The sequence below is a fragment of the Octopus sinensis genome, linkage group LG10 (genome assembly GCF_006345805.1).
Source record: "Octopus sinensis linkage group LG10, ASM634580v1, whole genome shotgun sequence".
In the NCBI taxonomy this organism is placed as follows: domain Eukaryota; kingdom Metazoa; phylum Mollusca; class Cephalopoda; order Octopoda; family Octopodidae; genus Octopus; species Octopus sinensis.
Genome location: NC_043006.1, coordinates 47,912,306 through 47,921,485, shown reverse-complemented (window position 1 = coordinate 47,921,485; position 9,180 = coordinate 47,912,306).

Genomic DNA, 9,180 nt, shown 5'->3' with positions numbered 1-9,180 from the left:
TTTTTACCAAATACATTGCGAAATAGTTTTTATACCAGTATAAAAACCTATATATTGAATAATTTATTTACTAAGTACTCGAGGATTACGCATTTATATATTTAACATTAAACATACTTAGCATATGTAATATTTAAATCATGATATGTTAAATATAACGATATATCAAGAAATGGGTTCTATAACTGAAGTAGTCTCGGTTGTGTACGGTAGCCAAATCGGCCGTTACTGCCTTAATCATAACATGACATATTCTTCAGAAAACACACTTATATGAATTGGTCTCCCTTTGAGATCTGCAATAATACATGTCCAACCCGAAGTCATTGCGTTTCACAATATTACTTAACGGTTCGATACATGATTATATTTAAACACATAATTACAACACAAATGGAAATAATCGGAAGCAAAATTAAAACAGGCTGCGGCAATAATATCATAGTTATTAGTTTATGATCAGCAGTGAAACCACAAATTGCCTGAAGATGCTTCTTGCTGTAAAATTAGATTTCACGTCTAATAAATCTTTCACATATATTGAGGAAAAGTAAATGAATTGTTGTACTTTGATATATAGGTACCTCAGTAGCGACTTTCTGTGAAGTATGTACGAATACTGGTTTCAAATTTTGGCCCAAGGTCAGCAACTTTCCAAGAAGGGATAAGTCGATCAAATCGACCCTATTACTCACCTGGTACTTATTTTATCGATATGGTTTGGTTTAGCGTCGGTGTGGTTATCTTGTAGGGTGAATCAGTGATGTGGTATGATGTGGCGGCAAGTGATGCGTAATGTGGGTTAATGGCGGGTGGGAAGTAAAGGCACACTCATTCTCAGCAGAATTTCAATTCAGAACGAAAAGCCGAAAAATATGCTATAAAATTGTGGGTGTACAAGTCTTCATACTCTATATTATTACTAATAATATATAGAACAGTCAATTTTCAAAGGCCAGCGAAGCGCACAGGGAATTAGCCATCTGAAGAATTCATGAAGTGACTAGCAACAAACTGTAGTCACAGATGTTAAATACTAACCGTGGTTATTAGCTCTCAGTTAAGTGGAACTTAACTGAGAGCTAATATGGTATCCGTGTGGATAATATAACGCAACAAACTCACTTATGTATGTATATATATATATATATATATGTATATATATATATATATATATATATATATATATATATATATATATATATGTATATGGATAAGATCGTAAATTAATTATCGATCTTATCAAGTGTCCAGCATGTGTATATATGTGTATTTATGCTACTATCTGTGTATATTCCACTGATGAGGCAAAGCATTTCTTACGCAAAGCCAGAAATCCGGGATCTGGAATTATCCAGTAATTTTTTGCTAGTTCATCGTGTCCTTTAGTCTTCTCTCCTAGTGCTGTATGAACATTTAATGTGGTTTTACATTCAGGTTTTGGCTGTTATTTCCAGCGTGGAGGTATCTCTTAGATACCCTAAATTATAATTTTCATAATAATAATAATATATATATATATATACGTATGTATGTTGGTATTTATATATATATATATATATATATAAATGTATGTATGTATATATATGTATATATACATATGCATATATATATATATATATATATATATGTGTGTGTGGTGTGTGTGTGTGTGTGTGTGTGTGTGTGTGTGTGTGTTTGTGTGTGTGTGTGTATATATATATATACATACGTACATGCATACATACACATTTTTACATACATGCATTGCCTATGTTCACTTCACTGCAAGACGAATGCCTCGCCATTATCCTTCTGACACTCCCTTTTTTATTGAAAATTCCATAGATCATTACAATTAAAAAAATTTTTCTCTATAAAAATTAGTGTTCCTGTTTTTGAGCAGTGTGGTAGGTGATTGGAGCCCTTGAGTCACTTTGTAATTTCTGCCATAAATCCATCCATGCACACTCACACGCGCACAAACACACACATGCACACATTTATATATATTGTGATTAACGGAGTGCATATGCTTTGTGAGAGTGTGTATGTGTGTGTCTGCTCGCGGGTATGTGTGTGACTGTGAGTATAATTACACTTTATCATTTAGAATTTAGTGACTGAACACGAAAGCAAATGGAAAAGCTTTGTACTTTTATCCTCTCGTTAGTTATTTCCTTTCCTCAGGTATTACACCCGCCCATCTCCACTTATATTGTGTACATGACTGACTAAAATACTTTAGAGTTTGTGTCATATAAATTCGGTTAAAATTTAGGTGCTTGTGAAACACTATGAAACGTGGAACAAAAAATTTTTCCAGACACCTTCTTTTACGCTATCAATGAAATAAATCTAAGAAACATGACATACAATTTCGTGGATTGTAATGTAATGAGAGGTATGCAAAATCGTGACCTAACTCTCTTAGTTTTCGTGACAGGAGTATGTATTACAAGTGATTTTCTTTTCTTTAATTTCTTTTACTTATAAAATTTATACGGCTAAATCTGTCTTAGAAATGCATTTTACACATTATGTGAAACCGTGACGACCAGCACGAGAATCAATGGTTTATACAGGGCTGCTTTACATACTTTTTTTTTCCGAGATGCATGCATGGAGATACTACTTCGTTCATTTTCCTACGTCAGCTTATCGAACATTGACAAAAATCAGTTTTTATTGAAAATATGGAAACATAAGCGCAAACGTGGTTGTTGGTAAGAAGTCTGCTTCCCAACCACAGGGTTCCAGGTTCGCTGTCACTGTATGGCAACTTGGGAAAGTGTCTTCTACTATAGCCTCGGTCCGATCAGGCTTCATGAATAAATTTGCTAGACAGAAGCCCGTGATATATATATATATATATATATATATATATATATATATATATATATCACGGGCTTCTGTCTAGCAAATTTGATATATATATATATATATATATATATATATATATATATATATACATATGTATATATGTATGTGTGTATGTATGTATGTATATATATATATATATATTATATATATATATATATATATATATATATATATATATATATATATATATATATACATATATATATATACACACACACGAGGGGTGTATGAAATGTCTTGAACCTCAAGAAAAACATGGGCCAAGACTTCTGATGACACCTCTAGTATATATACACACATATATACACACACAAATAATACATACATGTATCCATGTTTGAATCCCCACCATCGCATGACACTCAGTGTTGGTGTGTTTACGACTCTGTAACTTAGCGGTTCGGCCTAAGGGACCGATAGGATCGGCACGAAGATTTTAAAAGATAACTAATGGGATCAACAAATTTGGCAAAAATTCTTCAAGGAGGTGCCTCAGGGTGAACGCAGGCGAGTGACTGAAACATATAAACAATAATAAATAAATGATATAACACACCCACTCTCTCTCACTCACTCGTTCTCCCTCTATGTCTCTCTCCCTCTCTGTCTATCTCCTTTCCCCACGTCTATCTGCGTACATGCTTAAATATGAAATTGCATAAACAATGTGAAATGAATGATAAGGAAATAGTAAACATAGAACTAAATTAAAGCTATTAAGACTTCACAGACGCCAGGTTTTACGTAATAGCCTTTTCAGATGGAAGTGTACATCTGGTCCAATACGAAAATATAAGGCAGCAATAATCATTCAACAACTATACAAATAAAAATCTATGTGGTCACAGTTTCGTAAAGGGATTCTATATTCACATCCGATAGTATTCTCCTCTTTTGTATCTGAGAATTTAGAATGAAATTTGCTTATTTGACAAGAAATTCCTTGCCGCATTTGACTCTCACTTTGTAACCATGTTTCTGGTTCAGTCAGGATCTTGGGCAAGTGTTTACAAGTAGAAACCCGAAATTGACCAATGCATTGTTGGTAATTTTGATAAACAGAAGTTATATGGGAGTCTATATGTATGCATATGTGTCTGTATATATGTATATGTATGTATGTATGCATGCATGTATGTATGTATGTATGTATGTATGTATGTATGTATGTATGTATGTATGTATGTATGTATGTATATATATATATATATGTGTGTGTGTGTGTGTGTGTGTGTGTGTGTGTGTGTGTGTGTTTGTGTGTGTGTGTATGTACATATATAAAAGTAGCAAAAATACTGGAGATTCAGTATACACCACGTAGCAAAATTATGAGTTGAAAATATGTGGAAAACATATATAAAAAGTGGAAGAGGAATTCTTTCGTTCCACATAGTTTAATATCTTTTTATAAAGAATTAAAAAATATATATATATATACATATTTTATGGGTGTCGTGATATCCAACCGGTTTTCGCTATTTAAATTAGCTTTTCAATGGACATTGTGAAGTGATCAATTCTTGTGACAAAGGGGTCTCGCTATTTTGCATGCTTGAAAAATATGAATGAATCTGCAAAGTGGGCCAAGGGAGGCAACAGGTAACAAGGGGGTCAACTAACTCTTCCGTATAATTTTTGAAGTTCAAGTTTAAGGTGTGGCCTGTACTTTTGTATGAACAGGTTTTCCTTGTTTAGGCGTCTTGTAAGGAGATTGCATGTTTGCATTGTTATAATGGAAAGACATGGAAATTCGGCGTTTTATTTCTTGCGCATCTGTCGATATGTTCGCTCAGGACTATCTGCCTGTATTGAGGAAAATGAATCTGTTCTTTATGCAGCGTGACTCTGCGTCTCAAAATAAGACTCGTTTGGCCCCATAATTGTGACCATAACCTGAGCAAGTTAGGACATAGATAAGATTCTGGGAAGCACATGTGAAGTTGTTTTTAATTGATAATTTTCTCCTTTGCTGAAATGGGAATTCCGAGCCTTCAGTTAGGTATGGGCACGCTCCACTATTAGGTTGTCTGCATTTTTTAACTGTTGGTATCGTATGTATTGAGTATAGTTTTGCATTTGTGGGTACGAGTGTCATCTTTTCCCGCGTGTGATAATCAACTTAGTATTTGTTTATTTCTTGAGATATCTTTATTCATCAAAATTGTGAGCAGATAGGAGCAGCATCATTAGCATTCGGTTTTGCATGCTTTGTTCCTGTGTCGATTGCATGCATCGCTAGGTTTCAATATCTATGCTGAGCTAAGGCTGTGAGCTGGCAGAATCGTTAGCACGCCGGGCGAAATGCTTTGTGGTATTTCGTCTGCCGCTACGTTCTGAGTTCAAATTCAGCCAAGGTTGACTTTGCCTTTCATCCTTTCGGATGTACCAGTTACGCGTTGGGGTCGATTTAATCGACTTATTCCCTTTGTCTGTCCTTGTTTGTCTCCTCTGTGTTTAGCCCTTCTGGGTAGTAAAGAAATAGGTATTTCGTCTGCCCTTACGTTCTGAGTTCAAATTCCTCCGAGGTCGACTTTGCCTTTCATCCTTTCGGGGTCGATTGAATAAGTACCACTTACGCACTGGGGTCGATATAATCAACTTTATCCGTTTGTCTGTCCTTGTCTGTACCATCTGTGTTTAACCCTTGTGGGTAGTAAAGAAACAGAATTAGGTATTTCGCCTATCTACAGTTCTGAGTTTGCCTTTTATCCTTTCGGGGTCGATAAATTAAGTAGCAGTTACGCGCTGGAGTCGATGTAATCGACTCATTCCCTTTCTCTGTCCTTGTTTGTCCTCTCTATGTTTAGCCCCTTGTGGGCAATAAAGAAATAAGAGTCGTTAGTGGCATTTCACCTATCTCCATGTTCTGAGTTCAAATTCCGCTGAGGTTGACTTTGCCTTTCATTCTTTCGGGTTGGATAAGTTAAGTACCAGTTCAATATTGGAGTCGATGTAATCGTCTCATCGCCTCCCCCCAAATTGCTCGCCTTGTGCCAAAATTCGAAACTAATATTTATGTAGGATTTTCACTGAACGTAGAATCTTTAATTGGTGCTTAAATTTATTAACGGGATCTTATTTTCTTCGACTGTTCAACATCAAAGAGTTTTCTATAAATGTCAAGGCAAGTTTGATTATGTCTCCCTTAAAGTTTGCCTATTTTTGTTTTTGCATATTTTTTGTTTTTGTTATCTGCAATAAGTATTATCTCGTGATATTCATCATTGTTATGAATCGTGTTATGTTTTGTTATCAATGATTAACGGATACGAAATACATACATGACAAATATACTGGAGTTAAAAACGAAACAAGTAACTGTTCGTTTACTGAATAAGCATGGTAAAAAATGGCTTTCATCTCGCTCACAAATTTCACATAAACAGCTTTAGCTATACAAACAGATGTTTGTCAGAACAGAAACCGATGTTACTTCTGAAAATGTAAATTCAATGAAATTACTATTTTGACACATCGAACATATTTCAGTGGCTCAGACGTATTGAATGAGATTTTGCGCTGAAAAAAAAATGCTATGAATCGTGCAAACACTTTAAGAAATATAAGTTGGAATAGCACAAACGCTTGAAATATAGAAACAATGTTGATGCTACTACTTTGAATATACTAACGCACGTACATAGTTACACAAGTGTGCTTTTCTGTATATCAAATGCGCTCACAAGGCTTTGGGCAGCACTAGGCTATTTAGAAAAGCGCTTGCGCAATTTCCACCCAGTGAAACTGAATCCGCAACGATGCCTATATACATACATTTTTTTTAGTAATGCTGCCTTTTCAAGCCTAGCCATGGGCCCGGTTTCCTGGTTTCTGTGGCGTATGTGTTCACCCCAACTAGACGGGACGCTAGTCCATCGCAGCGTTACTCAAGAAACAGGAAGAGAGAATGAGAGAAAGTTGAGGCGAAAGAGTACAACAGGGATCACCACCACCCACTGTTGGAGCCTCGTGGAGCTTTAGGTGTTTTCGCTCAATTAAGACGCACAACGTCCGGTCTGGAAATCGAAACCGTGATCCTCCGACCACGAGTCCGCTGCCCTAACCACTGGGCCATTGCGCCTCCACACATACATATATACATACATACACAATACATACATACATGCATGCATGCATACATACATACATACATACATACATACACATGTTTGTGTGCGCGCACGTGTGTGTGCGTATGAGTGTATGTGTGCCTATGTTGCGTGCCTTTGCTTATGCGTGTTTGTACATTTTCCTGTAGCTATGTTTGCGCACGTATGTATTTTTATGTATATCTCATGCTCAATACATACTAATTATACAGTGCAACCAGTGCTTAAATTCGCAAGTCATATTACATCATTATACAAAATAACAAAAGGGAAGCTTAATATCTTGATCAGTGATAAAACTGAGATGTATCAATCGGTAATCAGACACTGTATCACCATAGTCACCTCTGGTTACAATGTTGAAATGTTATACAAGGCGTGATAAAAAGCGCCGACAAATGCTATTTTCGGTCGTTGAATTTTTAGAACTACGGACTTAGTGCTTAGCAGTATTTTTTCATGTTTTTCATTCTGAGTTCAGATTACGTCGAGGACGAATTTGCCTTTCATCTTTTTGGGTCGATAAAATAAGTACCAGTTTAACACTATTATCAATGTAATCGATATAACACCTACCGTAAAATTGCTGGTCTTGTGCGATAATGTGAAACCATCACATCGGTGACCTGGCAGAACTGTTAGCGCAGCGAACAAAATACTTAGCGGTATTCTTTTGGCTTTATGTCTAGTTTCAAAATTCTGCCGAGGTCGCCTTTGCATAAAATTCATGTATTAAGGAGTGCAAAATTAAATAACAAGCAGTTCGTTTACTGAATAAGTTTGGAAGAAAATGGCTTTCAGTTCGTCGCCAAATTGGATCCTTTCCCTTTCAACTGCAGATCGAGAAATTGATCTTTTGTAACAAAACAATTTCAAACTTCGGACACTGGTAGAATGTGTCATATAAAGCTTCTTTTACTCTTAGTGTTGTTGAGAAAAGTTTATTTGAATGCGGATATGCTGGAGCACCGCCTTTAGCCGAGCAAATCGACCCCAGAACTTATTTTTTCTAAGCCTGGTACTTATTCTATCGGGGACGTAATCACACCACCATCGGTTGTCAAGCGATATTGGGGTCACACACAAACATACACACACACACACACGCACGCAAACACACACACACACACACACAACACACACACACACACACACACACACACACACACACACACACACACATATATATTTATATATATATACATATACGACAGGCTTCTTTCAGTTTCTGTTTACCAAATCCACTCACAACGCTTTGGTCGGCCCGTGGCTTTAGAAGACACTAGCCCAGAGTGCCACGCAGTTGGAATGAACCTGGAACCATGTGGCTGGTAAGCAAGCTACTTACCACACAGCTACTCCTGCGCCTACACCGTAAGTTTTCTACATACATATTTCAGAAAGAGATTTTTAGTTTGAGAATTCTTTAAAACACACAATGATAATATGTTTATAACCTTTTGCTCATCAATGCCGAAAATTGTACATCCAATTTCTCGCCCATAATATAAAATAGAATCGCTGAAAATTAATAACAGCCTTATATCAATAATACAACGATTATGACAAAAACACTTCGAGGTGGAACGCCTTTATGGCCGCGCATCAAAGAATCAAACAAAGAAATCATTAAACAACTTTGCGATAAAGAACTGACAAAATAGCTTCCTTCCATATATGTATGCATGCATATCTATCTATCTATCTATCTATCTATCTATCTATCTATCTATCTATCTATCTATCTATCTATCTATCTATCTATCTATCTATCTATCTATCTATCATCTATCTATCTATCTATCTATCTATCTATCTATCTATCTATCTATCTATCTATCTATCTATCTATCTATCTATCTATCTATATATATATATATATATATATATATATATTATATATAAATTACATAAGGATAAGATCGTTATTTAAAATTTCGATCTTATCAAGTGGCCAGCATGGGAATAAAAACTTTCAAAGTAATAATTATTTTTAAATTATAATTTAGGATATCTAAGAGATACCACCATGCTGGAAATAGCAGCAAAAGCTTGATTCTAAAACCACATTAAATGTTCATACACCACCAGGAGAGAAGGCAAAAAGGACAAAATAAACTAGCAAAAAAGATCGTGTGCATACGTGCATATATATGAACGTATACGTTCGTATATGTAAATATTGGAATGTTACATATATATATATCTG